The sequence below is a fragment of the Macaca nemestrina genome, chromosome 14 (genome assembly GCF_043159975.1).
Source record: "Macaca nemestrina isolate mMacNem1 chromosome 14, mMacNem.hap1, whole genome shotgun sequence".
Classification (NCBI taxonomy): domain Eukaryota; kingdom Metazoa; phylum Chordata; class Mammalia; order Primates; family Cercopithecidae; genus Macaca; species Macaca nemestrina.
In genome coordinates this window covers 107630490-107645634 of record NC_092138.1, presented here as the reverse complement: position 1 = coordinate 107645634, position 15145 = coordinate 107630490, and the positions used below count along the sequence as shown (strand labels likewise).

Genomic DNA, 15145 nt, shown 5'->3' with positions numbered 1-15145 from the left:
ACAGTTCATTTATTCATTCATCTATTGAAAGATATCTTGGTTGCTTCTAATTTTTGGGAATTATGAATAAAGACGCTATAAGTATTCATGTGCAGATTTTTATGTGGATGTAAGTTTTCAGCTCATTTGGGCAAATATGTAGGAGTGTGATTGCCAAATTGTATGGTAAACCTATGATGTAAGACGCTGCCAAACTGTCTTCCAAAGTGGTCATACCATTTGGCATTCCCACCAGTGAGGAATGAGAGTTGTTGCTCCAATCCTCACCAGCATTTGGTTTTTATCGGTATTTTCAATTTTAGCTGTTTTAATAGGTGTGTAGTGGTATGTTGTTGTTTAATTTGTAATTCCCTAATGACATCATGTTGAGCATCTTCATATGCTTATTTGTTACCTGTTTGTGTTCTTTGGTGAGCTGTTCAGATCTTTTGCCCATTTTTAATGGCCGCCTGTTAGACAGTCCAGTATATAACAAGACAAGGTATAGTCATGCATTGGAGATAACTCTGGATTAGCATCATTCTGATATGACCTCAGCTATCTAGACTGCTTAGGGAAAGTTGGTGGGTTTTGTAGCTATTTGAGGGTTTATCTCATTAAGCATCAAATTTTATTCATTTATTTTAAGACTAGGTCTCACTCTGTTGCTCAGGTTGGAGTGCGGTTGTGCAATCATAGTTCACTGCAGCCTTGAACTCCTGGGCTTAAGTGATCCTCCCACCTCTGCCTCCAAAGTAGCTAGAACTACAGGTGCATGTCACCACACTTGGCTAATATTTAACATTTTTTGTAGTGGCACAAATTTTTTGCAAGCACTTTGCTGCCTGGGGTGGTCTTGAATTCCTGGCTTAAAGCAATCATCCTGCCTCAGCCTCCCAAAGTACTAGAATCATAGGCATGAGCCACCATGCCTGGCCAAACTTCATTTTAGTTATTCTTCATAGGAGCTCTCTAAATTGTGTTAACATCTTTTTGTACCTTCTTAATCAGAATATAACATAGTGGCTGAAAGTGTGAGATTCACAGCCACAGGCTGGGTTTTAATTCTGGTGTTAATGCTTACTAGCAGGGTGATTTTCAATGAATTACTTAAGCCCCATGTAGTATGATTTTCTCATGTATAAAATGAGGGTGGAAACTATCTAACAGGGTAGTAATGAAAATAAAATGAGAAAATATATAGCAATTGCTCAATAAATGTTCATTTCTGCTCCTGCTAACTACTGTAACTGCAGCCGGCTACTACTACAACCAATATTAGTAAGTAGTTCAGCAGTAGTAGTGTAATTTAGTCCTTTTTTGATGACTCAGGTAATTTTACTATGCTATGATATTCCGACGCCCTGTGGACTTAGGACAGTATTTAGCAGTGTTTGACCTGACATTATATATTTCCAGACAACTTTGTTATTTGAACTCTTGAGTATGTTCTTTATAGTCCCCTTTTTTACTGTCTGCATGTCCACTTGTGTCTTCTCCCATTTCTGCGTTGCTGCTTCTGCTTTATATTTCTTAGAGTCATCGTGAGAACTACTCACCTAAACAGTGTAGCTGAAGTGGCCCTTCCTATTCTGACTCCCAGCTGTGCTCCCATATATCTTAAGGCATCATATTCTTTTACTGGCAGCTTTTTAACATCAGTACCATAAGTGCTTTTGCTATTTCTGTAGTCAGAAATACTTTTCTCATTCTTCTCCTCTTGACATTCTGCTTAATCTCAGAAGCTTAAGTCCTTCGTTCCTTCATTTAATAAATGTTTTTAGAATTTCAGACCCTAAGTATTCAGGATAAAATGGAGAACAAGAGAAATGTGATCACTGCACTAAAAAATGAACAGTTTGTTGGGGAAGAAGAAATTATCAAGGGTAAAAGCACTTTGTAACTGGCTCATTTCACTTATCATTTCTATTCATTCATGCATTTAACAAATATTTATTGAGTGTTTGCTATATACCAGGCATTTTGCTGGGTATACAGTGGTGAGTAGAGCCAGGCATGGTCTCACTTTCATGAATTCCACAGTCTATTGAAGGAAGTGGGCAAATAACTAAAATAATTAATTCAAATAGTTTAAATAATGTTTGCTTTAAAACTGAATTAAGTGCTCTGAAGGGAAGGAACACTGTTTATGAGAGCCTTGCCTGGAAGTCACAGATAAATTCCCCGAGAAAGTGATACAGGAGGCACTGGGTCAGGGGAGGGTCCCAGCAGATGGAGCGGTGTGGCAGCCACCTTATTGATGGAGGAAGCATGTTGTGGTCAGGGAACAAAAGAAGGCCAGTGTGGCTGGAGCACAAAAAATGGGGAGAACAGAGTGGAATTGTTATAGGACAGGGGTCTTGATCCAGACCCCAAGAGGGTTTTTGGATCTCATGCAAGAAGGAGTTCAGGGTGAGCCTGCAGTTCAAAATAATGAAAGCAAGTTTGTTAAGAAAGTAAAGAAATAAAAGAATGGCTATTCCATAGCCAATCCCTCGGGGCTGCTGGTTGCCCGTTTTTATGGTTATTTCTTGCTGATATGCTAAACAAGGGGTGGATTATTCATGCCTTCCCTTTTTAGACCATCAATATAGGGTAACTTTCTGATCTTGCCATGGCATTTGGAAACTGTCGTGGCACTGGTGGAAGTGTAGCAGTGAGGATGACCAGAGGTCACTTGTTGCCATTTTGGTTTGCGTGGGTTTTGGCCGGCTCCTTTACTGCAACCTGTTTTGTCAGCAAGGTCGTTATGACCTTTATTTTGTGCTGACCTCCTATCTCATCCTGTGACACAGAATGCCTTAACTGTCTGGGAATGCAGCCTGATAGGTTTCAGCCTCATTTTACCCAGCTCCTATTTAAGATGTTGTTGCTCTGGTTCACACACCTCTGACGTTTCCCCCTGCCCTTTTATAAGAGAACCTTTAATCCTAATGGTTGCAGAGGGACGAAGATCCATCTTCTGTAACTTCTTCAGGCTGAATAGCGATGATTAGATTCCTGGCTAACTATGAGGGTTTCTTGCATTCAGAGTAGAGAGGAGCTCAGTCAGAAGGCATCAGTATAGTAAGGTACATTCATAACTCTTGAGTTTTGACAAAAAGTGATATCTGGAAGATTAGTAAGGGTTTAATTTAAGAAAACATTCAGTAAGCTTGTCCTGTATTCCTGTACAAAGAGTATAACAGCAATATATTCCACAAGAGTAAAGCAAAATAAGTAAAGTTATTCCAAGTAAACTAAATTAGAAGGCTTTACATGAACTGGGCAACTGTTGGAACTAAGCTGATATGGGATTGTTAGCTGATTGTAATGCGCCCAGAATTAGAATACTGATTCAGATTTTTACATTACCCATCACTCTTGTTTCTTCCGAGCAGCAGTCAGAGATCACTGGTTGGTTCACAGGAGCAGGGTTAGCCTAAATTGCAGAAACAAACTTAAAAACAACTAATGAGACTAGAATTTAATAGCAAGTATACCATAGTTCTTGAAACATAATATTTCATTCTCCAGTTTTTCATTTTTACTAAAGACAAATCATAGTAAGACTGATTTACTTTATTACACTTGGCCTGATTATTTGTATAAAGTGCAGTGAGAATAATTATTTTTCACATAGGCTCTTGTAAAATGGACTTTGATGAAACCCTGTTCCACAGAAAGAATCTTAGTTAAGACTTCTTAAAGCCAAGCTCAGCCATGGTTTTGTACCCTCAAATACCTATTAGTTGAGTAAATTCCTCTCTTCTTGGGGTCCCAAGACAACTTGGGGCTCCTGGACCTGTTAGAAAGTGACATTCTTTACTTATCACAGGTCAGAAACCTTGTACACACCATTCCAGTTAAAGCCTTGGTAAAATAACAGGTGTCTTCAATTGTGTTCTGTTATAAAAGAAAACAGATTCTTATTGCACTTTATGCAAATAACTATATTGTCATAAATTAAGAATGCTTACAAATAGTTTCCAAATTTTGGAGAAATCAACAGAGAAACAAATATGCTCCAAATTTTGTTTATAAGAGTATACTTTACTTAATTGCTAAAAGCTGTAAATAGCTCAAATGAAAAGTTTCCTTGACTCTGAAAAACAAAAGATCAGCAGCATCTTTCTTTTTTTTTGAGATAGAGTCTCGCTCCCGTTGAGCAGGCTGGAGTGCAGTGGCGTGATCTCGGCTCACTGCAACCTCCGCCTCCCAAGTTCAAGCAATTCTCCTTCCTCAGCCTCCTGAATAGCTGGGATTACAGGCGTGCACCACCATACCTGGATAATTTTTGTATTTTTTAGTAAAGATGGGATTTCAGCATGTGTTTGCCGGGCTGGTCTCAAACTCCTGACCTCAGGTGATCCACCTGCCTCGGCCTCCCAGAGTGCTAGGATTACAGGCATGAGCCACTGCACCTGGCAAGATCAGCAGCATTTAAGCAAAGTTAAAAAGATTACTTTAGTTTTCTATTGGTCCAGTTAATTCAGTTAACTCCTGTTCTATTTGATATGCATGAACATTCCAGCTCTTCATAAGAGTTTTAAAAGTTGTTTCCTCTATTCTAATGTTACAATTTCCAAAGTTATTAGAAACCTGCATTTAAGAACACCTGCTAGAGTTCTATAGTTAATTATAAACCACCTTCTAAAGAGGATTAAAACAAGACAACAATGGTCTGTAGATGATAAAAAGTTTTAGGACAGCCACTATTAAAGCCACAATTGATAAAGAAATTTGGTTACTTCTGTGGCACACAAAATTTTACCTAACAATTATAATTATTAATTACATACACTAAGTTATATTAGAATTATAGGAGTTTCCCATAATTTGGCACATATACCAATAACACATTTATGCACATATAGTCCAAAGAAGGCAAAACACCATTTTACATTTGATAATGTATGATTTTTATACCAAATAAGCCAGATTTCACCTTTATATTAATGTACTATTAATATGAAACCCAATTTTTTATAAAATCTTTTAGACATATTTACTGAATTTTGATGTTTAACCATAAGTTAAGATTCTTATAAACATTTATAACCCTTTACATTTTTTGTGTGAAAGAGCAGATGAGTGCTCTAAGAAAAACCTGTTGTGCTTTTATTCTAAAATTTAATTCATGGAAAAACTGAATATTACCCCTTTAACTTTAGCCAATATGTTCACACACAGAATCTCTTACAATTACTTTTTATAAACCTTTCACAACTTGTTTAAACCTTTAGATTTTTTTTTCTTACTTAAAACAATCTTTTAATACTTTAGGCAGAAAAAAAATTCACATTCCCGTGATTTCTTATAATCTTTCACCAAAAACAAGTTTTTCTTTCTTTACACATTGCATGTAAAATTGTTTTAGTAGTTTCAATTGCATGTTATAATGTTAACTCTTAGCAACTTTTATTTTTGGTGAAAACCTTGGTAAGTTTGAGATTTTAATTCTGCACTAGGTGTGGAGCCTGCCTAGGACACACCAGGCAGAAGTGCATATAAGGTCTGACTCTCCAGCATAGCTAGGGGCGTGGCTAACTCCACACGTCCCCAGGCCTTACCTAGCTATAAACCAGGCAAGTTGTACAGTAAGAGTCATAGTGGCATTTTATGAAGTATTTAGGAGACCTAACTACCTTCGAATTGTACAACATTTCTTGCATAAATTCCCTTTCACAAATTGTTTCACGACTTACCCAGACCATTTGAGACTCTTGGACTTTCTGACTTGCCCTAAACTTCCCTCCTTTTAAACAACCGGTCATTTCACTTTAGGACAAAAACTTACCATACAAGATCCTTTCTTATATCAAATATCTTTCTTCATAATCTTCTTTGTATAGCTAGGGGGCATGGCTAATTCCACATGTCCCCAGGCCTTATCTAGGATTTAATGGCTTTAAGGTAGGCAAATTAAAAAGTTTTTAAAAGTTAAAGCAGTTTATGACCTTAAAGCATTTAGCCAACTTAATATCTGACCTGCATAATTTAGACTATAAACATTTTTATCAGTCATTTTTAATGCTATTTTCATTTCCCAAAGATTACTTAAGTTACATGAACTAAAAGGCATTACAATTTTTATTTTGCTTTTAAAATATTTGATTTAAGTGCTATTTTTGTTTAAGCCAATTAGAGCTCTTTCATATAAACATTACATACAACACATATGTAGCTACATGGAAAGACAGAAGAAGATTATACAGTAGTTTTAAGATTTTTCATTTGCCAGTTAAGTTTCTTAATTGGATGTCTGGCTTTAGGGTGGAGCTCTTGGAAGAACAGGGCCAGGAAAAGGGTCTCTGGTGCCTCCTGTTTTTCCCAAGGAGTCCAGGCTGTTAGAGCTTGAATATCCGCTTTTAATTAAACTGATTTTAACTGTAGCACTCTCTAATAATGTCCTTTTAGAATTTCTTATGCCAAGCTGCTGATATTTCTGGCTTTTGAATTTTACCAAAGGTAACCTCCCAAGTATTTAGAGAAAGGAAAATTTAAGATAGTCTGTGGAGGAGAAGAGAATAGACAAGGTCACGCAGATATTAAACCAGAAACAACTTGCTTCCTAGGTGGGAGATTGAACCTGGACCGCCACTGTGAAAGTGCAAAAACCTTAGCTACTGAACTATAGCACAGGGTAGTCTCCATTTACTTTCCCAGAAGGAGTCTAGAGTAGTTCATTTTGAGCTTGCAAAGGTTTTTAACTATTTAATATGATTTTTAGAGCTAACTATGACATGAACCCTAAAATTCCTGTTCCCTGGAGGGTGGATACCAGGAGAAAGTACTGCCACATGGTTAAAAGGTGAAGCTCCCAAGGGCGTAAAACAAGGTGGAGACATCATCCAGTTTTTTTGCTTTAGGGACTCGTATTCAAGTTGTTACTGACCAGCTTGCTGGGTTGTCTTGAAAAGTGGGCTTACAGGTGTTCTAAGCCCGTGTTTTACCCTGAAGTACCCCTCGACACAGAAAGACTAATTCATAGCACAAAATATACCAGCTTAAGACTAGCCTTAGAACTCTTTTTCGCATTAATCAAAGCTTTACAGAGGAGATAAACACTGATTTTTTTTTTTTTAAACCATTCATTCAACTGTTTGCAGAGAGGGAGAAACCAGAAATCTGACTGGAATGAAATTCTTACCCTTTTGTCAGCATGCCAGGCCTCTGGATTCCCTTTCCCTGAGCGGCACCAGTGATCCGGCTTGCAGCACCATCACTCTGGGGGCCAAGCTGCATCATAAAGGAAAATTATTTTTTTTCATTCTGGCCAGAGCAAAATACATGTGATAAGACATAGACATTAGCCACTCTGCTTAGCACCCAATATCAAACTGGCAAGGCTTAAATTTGCCCTCAGATGGGCCCCATCATCTTTAATCCAACCTCTGACTTAGAGTTTCAACATGTGGTGGCTGGGCAGGATAGTTGCCCTGAGTGACAGAAAAGAAAGGAAAGGAAAAGTACAGAAGGAAAGTATTGCCTGTGGCAGGGTGGGAAGGTGAAGAGCTTAGGAAGGCCAGATAGAAGACCCACTCATTGCAGCCGATAATGAAAAGTTCAGGTGGCCGCTTGTTGGTTGCAAAGGGACCTTTTCCAGCAGTCCCATCAGCTCTCAAGTTTTGCCTTTTAGGGAGGAAAAAGCTCCTTATATCCCACGATCCTGTACATGCCTAACCCTGTCATCCACAGTCATCAGCAAAGAGTGCAAGGCAGATTAATCCAAAGAGAACAACAGGTTAACATCCTGTAGTGCCAAACCTGTTCTTATCCAAGGACTTTACCGAAAGGGGCCTTTAACCCTCCTAAGTTGGGCCTCTAACCCAAAGTCAGTCAGGCGTCCTTGCCTCTTATTAAGAGAGGACTCTAACCCACTCTGTCTTAGGAGAGACTCTAACTCCCCTAAGTTGGGCCTCTACCCCAGTCTCATTCTTTACCAATATCATTCTTTACCCATCACTTACCCAAAGTCGTCCAATCGGTGCTCCAATCTATTTCCTTTGCGTCGGAGGGTCTCCTCAGTATTGTCCCTTTTGTGGTTCGTGAGAAAGATGTTACCAGACCCCACCACTTACCCGAAGTTAGCCTTTGTTGGGTCAGGGGTTTCTGCAGTATAGTCGCTTTTGTCGTTGCCAGAAAGATGTTACAGGACAAGGGTCCCAATCCAGACCCCAAGAGAGGGTTCTTGGATCTCACGCAAGAAAGAATTCAGGGCGAGTCCACAGTGCAAAATGAAAACAAGTTTATTAAGAAAGAAAAGGAATAAAAGAATGGCTACTCCATAGACAGAGCAGTCCCGAGGGCTGCTGGTTGCCTATTTTTATGATTATTTCTTGATGATATGCTAAACAACAGTGGACTATTCATGCCTCCCCTTTTTAGACCATATAGGGTAACTTTCTGATGTTGTCATGGCATTTGTAAATTGTCATGGCGCTGGTGGGAATGTAGCAGTGAGGACAACCAGAGGTCACTCTTGTTGCCATTTTGGTTTTGGTGGGTTTTAGCTGACTCCATTACTGCAGGCTTTTATCAGCAATGCCTTTATGACCTGTATTTTGTGCTGACCTCCTGTCTCATCTGAATGCCTTAACCGTCTGGGAATGCAGCTCAGTAGGTTTCAGCCTCATTTTACCCAGCTCAATTTAAGATGGAGTTGCTCTGACTCACACGCCTCTGACAGAATGAGACCGAGAGGTAGGCAGGGGTCACAGTGGGGACTGAGAGAAGTGGACAGATTCTGGGAGTATTTGAGAAATGGAATTCACAAGGACTTGGGCTGAACTTGATATGGAGAGTGTGGCAGAGGAGAGGTTTCATACTCGCACACCTTGATACACTGTGGTGCCCTTCACTGAAATAGCTAGCATTGGAACAGCAGGTTTCATTGGGATTTGCTGTGTGACTAGGAGGGATAGGGGCAGCATGAGTTTGGTTTTCTGCCTGTTAGTTTGAGATGGCTTTGCTAGATCCAAACGAAGTGTTCAAGTAGACATTTATATTTTCTCGTCTGGAGTTTAGAGGGGAAAGATATGAGCTGGAAATGTGAATTTAGGAGTCATGTACATAGATATTAATTAAAACTTGTAGCATGGATGAATAAAAAGAGAGACAGGCCTAAGACTGGATGGACATTGAAGAACTGTGTGGATGGCAGGGTTGAAATGGGATATCCTACAGAAACAGGTTTCTCAGTGTGAGTGGAGTTCAGTTTTGGGTATAATGAAGGCAGAGATTACTTGAGAGACATCCAAGTGAATGAAGAAGTCTTTTTTCTTTTTCTTTTTCAAGACAGTGTCTCACTCTGTTGCCCACGCTGCTGCAGGGGTGCAGTCACAGCTCACGGCAGCCTCATCCTCCCAGGCTCAAGCTATCCTCGCACCTCACCTCCTGAGTAGCTGGGACTACAAGCATGTGCCACTACACACAGCTAATTTTTGTATTTTTTACAGAGATGGAGTTTCACCATGTTGCCCAGGCTAGTCTCAAACTCCTGGGCTCAAGCAATCTGCCTGCCTTGACCTCCCAAAGTGCTAGAATTATAGGTGTGAGTCACCACACCCAGCAAGAAGTCTTATAAGTAGTAGTAGCCTAGTTTTGTGTCTGGACTGTGTCTATTTTATGGGCTTGTATTCCCCAGTCCATACACAATGCTTAACACATAGCAAATACTCAATAATTTGTGGAATGGGTGAGAGGACATAGGAACATTTAAAGATCTGGACTGAAATTCTCTACCCTTGCCCTGCCGAGGAGGCCCTTCTTCAGGTGTCTGCTAAAACAAGCTTCTGACTGTATATAGAATTTTATTCAGTAAAAATCACCAAGTTAGATTTCTCAACCTGCTGATTTATTTTATTTAAGTGACAGATGTGGAATTATTGCATACATTTTGTTCGGTGACCTACACAGAAAGAAAACCCATTACAACAATTCCCAATTGCTAGTCACCACACTACTAGGTAATGGGTTGGTAGATACACCCTGGAGGGCCTACTGTGTGTCACACCACATGCTAAAGCACTTCAAGTGTATGATTTTATTCCTTACAACATCTCTGTAAGTTATAGATAATAACCTTTTTTTGCAGGAGAGAAACCAAGGATCCAGAAGTTATCTAACTTCCTGAGGTTTTTTTGGACCTCCCTTTCCTGAGGGTTTTGGGAAAAAGGAAATCTTGATCATCTTAAAAGCCTTTTCTCTGATTTCAGAGAGATCAGCTTCTGAGCTGCAATCCTCATGACCCTTTTTCCCTTGCTAATGCCCAATACACTATTAACATTGATTGTCTCATCAAAATAAACACCAAAGCCCAAGTAATGAGAGTTCTGGACATTTAAAAATCATGTGCTCTTTTATTTTTCGTGTAAAAAAACACAATGAGCATTCATCTATCTGGTCATCATACTTAAGTGTGTTTTACATTTTCCGAGGATGAGTGAATTTTTATGAGTATGTAAATTGAACATGCCAGATCACATTTGGGAGAAATCTGGGATGATTCCTGGAATGCTCCTGAATTTTCACATATGAATTAAATGCCATCTATATATGGGCTGTAGGCTTCTGTTACTTTGTGAAAGCTATACTGGCCTTTGAACATAAAATGAATATTGGTTAAACAATTCAATGAAATACATTTTTTAATGGAAAATTTTAACCTCATTTGATGAAACATGAATAAGTGAAAGTTGTACTCATTAAAGATTTAGAGATATGATTTATATATCATATGTATTCTGCCTTGTACGCCCCCCACCCCCACCTCTTTTTTGGCAGCAGGCTCTATTTTGCATCCGTTCATTGTTCAAACTTCCAATTCTCTTGGAGACTTCATGGTCCCGTGAAAGGGACTGTTCTTTTTATGCCAACCCAACTCTAAAATTAAGTCTCTTCCTGTGGATCCAATTATCCTGTACTCGTTCATTGTTCTTTTGATCATTCCTCTTTCTCTAGTGGTGACTCAGAAACAGGACTTTTAGGTCTCTCTGCCTCATGCTATCTACCATGCTACTGTGAGATAGTTAATTCAGCTTCTGCATAATCAGAAGCTTAAGAGCAGTAGAAGAAATCTTAGCAAAATGAGAATCTTTCTTCATGCAGGCACTGTGCAATAAATTCAATCATTCAATCCTTACAAGACCCTTATGCAGTAGATATGGTTACTTCCTTCATAATTCCAAAACTCGGTAGAGAAAATGACCACTTAGGAACAAGGGGACATGAGTGAGGCTGACAATGCTCAGGGTCTCCAGGACAAGTGATTCTCTGTGTGGCAGGCTAAGAGATTTCCCTGCATTCTTCATACTGCTTCAGATTTCTAAGTTGTGCACAATAAAAATGTGCTACCCCTATCAAAAATAAATCTTTTATAAAGAAAGGAAAATAAAAGTTATCTGTACTCAGGATATTTGGAAAGTATAGAAAATTAGAAGGAAAAGAGTGCTAGTGACTTAAATATATGTATAACCTTAACCCATTTGGTATACTTATTTCTAGTCTTTTCATGTGTGACAATTGAGAATTTTTACATAGTATCATCATTTCTCACTGTTTTTTCTCCATAAAAAGTGAGATGCCAGTATTCGTATCTTGATGGACTATAAAAATTCCCCTTTCATCCTCACCTCTTCCTGAGCTGCCTTCTCCTCTAGTCTTGAATTACAATCTTTGACACATGTGCGTTGCCTAGAAAGCCCTATTTGGTTAACAGATATCACTGTGAAAAGCAAGAACACAAAAAGAAAAGCTTATTACTTCCCCTCTTCTCGTTAACACATACCTCATTAATAATACCCTTTGCTGGTTGGGCGTGGTGGCCCATGCCTATAATCCCAGCACTTTGGGAGGCCAAGGCGGGTGGATCATGAGGTCAGGAGTTCGAGACCAGCCTGGCCAACATGGCGAAACACTGTCTCTACTAACAATACAAAAATTAGCCTGGTGTGGTGTCAGGCGCCTATAATCCCAGTCACTCGGGAGGCTGAGGCAGGAGAATCGCTTGAACCCGGGAGGCAGAGGTTTCAATGAGCAGAGATCGTGCCATTTTCATTGCACTCTAGCCTGGGTGACAAGAGCAAGACTCCGTCTCAAAAATAATAATGATACCCTTTGCTTTTTTCATACAATGATTCAGTCTACAAGTTCATATCTTCATTCATTCAACAAATGTTTGTTAAGTACCTTCTAAATGCTAGTCACTTTACTCTTTAGTAAGTATGGAGAGATAATAGAAGAATCCTTGCTCTTTAGAACACAGATGCAGAAATAGGAAAAAGCAATATGACTAGTGATACACAGAAATATTGACCAAATTTTGTGAGACCACAAAGGAGAATTGCTTGAATTTCGGAGATCCAAGCGAGTCTCCTAAAGAAGTCAAGGAAAGCTGTTTTTCAGATAAGAAAATGGAGCTCAAAGAGATTTCGTCTAAGAATTTGAGTTAGCATTAAAACCAGATGTGTCTGCAAAATCCCTGTTCTTTCCACCAAACTATGTCATGGGAAGTGCCCCTGTTTTCATTGTGTTGTAAACTCTTGAGATGTCTGTATCAGGGGATTTCCTGAGGCAGGGACCAGAGCTGCCACCTTTCTTTTTCTCTCCCCATTTCAAAAGTCCACCAGTTTTTTATTTGATTAAAGAATAATGGACAAGAAGTAGGGAGACCAGAGTTTTCGAGACCAGCTTTGCCTCTGTTTAATTGGGTGATCATAAGCATGTTATCCCTCTTTTCTCTGCCTCCATTTCCCATCTGTAAAAGTAAGGAGGTTCAACTAAATCTTTTTTTTTTTTATAAGTAATATGTCATGGTTTCCTCCTTCTCATCAAAATGTGTCACATTTCCATAGATGACTGGGTTCCCAAGTGCTTCGGGAAGTCTTGACACACCATGACTTTGGCAGAGAAATGGGTGGGGGTCAAGAGGGACAGCTCTTGGCTGCCTGGATTTGAATCTCAGCCCCGTCACTTACATGCTGTTTAATCTTGAGCAAGCCACCTAATCCTGTTGAGGCTCAGCTATCTAATTTGTAAAATAGAAATAATAAATAATTCATTTACAAAGTTGATGTGAAGTTTCAGTGATCTTATATATCTAAGCCACTTTGCAGAGTGTCTGGCTCATAGTACTCAGTATATGTAGCTAATGATACTGCTAGTATTGTACTAGTACTAATTTGGAGTCCTGAAGCAGTTTTAGCAGTCAAAATATAACAGTAGATTCTTTTACTAATGATTCCTTTATAAAAGCACAAAGGAACCAATATGTCCATGTGTAAAATACAGAATTTTAGTCATTAGCTCCTCAGATTTTCAATTAAGGGGTCAGAGGAGTTGGAGCACTATTTGCTGCTAGACTTTACTGATGACCCAGAAGAGGTTTCCATTAGTCTTTTATAATATGGCAGGAATCAGTCTTCTTTTCCTTCCTCTCTTCCTGGTGCTCAGGACAGGCCACAGCACAGGGGGGCACTTTACAGATGTGTTTTGAATGAGTGATTTCACACTTCATATTTAAGAACTGGGGAGAAGAATAGCACTTGGCAGCAAACCTTTTGGATCTCAAATCTTAGCCTGTGATATTTGTTGAATTTGTTTTGAGAGGATTTGGGGTGTCCCTTAACAATCAAAGCAGAATTCTTCTGATATCATTGCTGGACTTTCTGCTTTGATCAATAGGCTTATTATTTGCCCCTGAACCTCCGTGGTGCTGGAGAATCAAACATTCCTCAGGTTGATTTACATGGCAATAAATAATCCGTGCTGCCTGTTGCTTGTTCCATCCACGTCTGCCCTGTTCATAAAATCCTGGGAGCTGAGTGACCCCAAGGCTGGAGCATAGTGGACATGTTGACTCCCGTTACAGATGTGTGTACATAGAACATGCTGCTCAGTTGCATTGTTGCTCTAATATGCATCCACAATTTATGTTTAAGAATTGGTGCAACTATAAGTTAGTTTCCATATGACTTTCTTATTATAGTTACCTTCCCATTTATTTTTTATTTACGTTACATGCCAGACACTACATATATTATCTCATCTAATCTTTACAACCTCTAAGGGGTGATTATACCCTTTTTACCCAAGTGGAAACTGAAACTCGAGGTGAAGCTTATTCTCTGAAATCACATAGCCGTGAGCCATGGAGCTGAAATTTGAACTCGTTCTGACCACAGAGCTCTCTTAGCCAGTATACCATGACATTTTCCTCATCCAAAGTGCTTTCTTTTGCCTCTATAATTGTTTTGTGTTTAAGTTAGTACCCTGTTGCAGAGATCCAAAAGTTTCCCATGCCATTCATAGGTGAATTTTAAATATCTTAACAGCATTGCAGATACCTGTAATGTAAAGTGACAAACATAGCTAGATTACTTTCTTCTTATCAATCCGTTTAGCAAATTTACAGGTTCCATTAATTTTAATCTGTCCTTATTACCTGTTTTTTATCATAAATATCTCTTAGTCATGACAGACTCACTGAGTATAGATCACCTAAAGTAGGCTCCCTCTCTTTCAATAAGCAGAGTTGCAGCTAAAGATTTGTGAATTAATTGGGAAAATTGCAAATCAGGTAGTCAGTGAAATAATTCATTGTCACATCCAATCAATAAACTTGGTAAATCAACTCATTTAATTCAAAAAATGATCTATATAGATCAAACAACCAATTAAACAATTAGCATACACTTTGCAATTAATTAATTTAAGCATCAATCATGTAATTAAAACTCCAAATTTAAGCTTCAGAATTTAGAATTCTACTGCCTTGTGAACTATTGGGTTCCTGCTTCTGAAGCTCGCATACTTCTGAAGCTCGCAGGCTTGCTGTTTCACAGCAAGTTGAATTGATTGCAGTTTTACACTGTCTGTATGTTGGTACAGTTTCCCACCCTCTTTGAACAGATCAACTTTTTACTTCCCCCAAAGAGGGTATGTGTTGATTCTAAACTGGGCAAGGCTGCAATCTGGGAGTACTGTCTGGACATTCTGGGGAGTGGGAAGTGTGCAGAAGTAGTCAAGAGGGCCAGGTATCTGTGTCAGGATTAATCCGGTCATTTGCTTTTACTCTGCTAAGGATCTGTGGTGTTTGAAGGCAGATTCTACCAACTGAGTTAGATACTCTTTAGAGAAGGGAGAACTGTGTGGATTGTCTTGGTTACCTTGAGTATTTCTCCTG

The 15145-nt window shown here is 39.1% G+C and overlaps 1 protein-coding gene across 8 annotated transcripts in view; it reads left to right on the top strand.

The window, feature by feature from the left end:
• LOC105463925 (MAPK associated protein 1) overlaps window positions 1-15145 on the top strand; it is a 270742-nt gene that overhangs the window by 134818 nt on the left and 120779 nt on the right. The gene's annotated exons all lie outside the window — the stretch shown is intronic.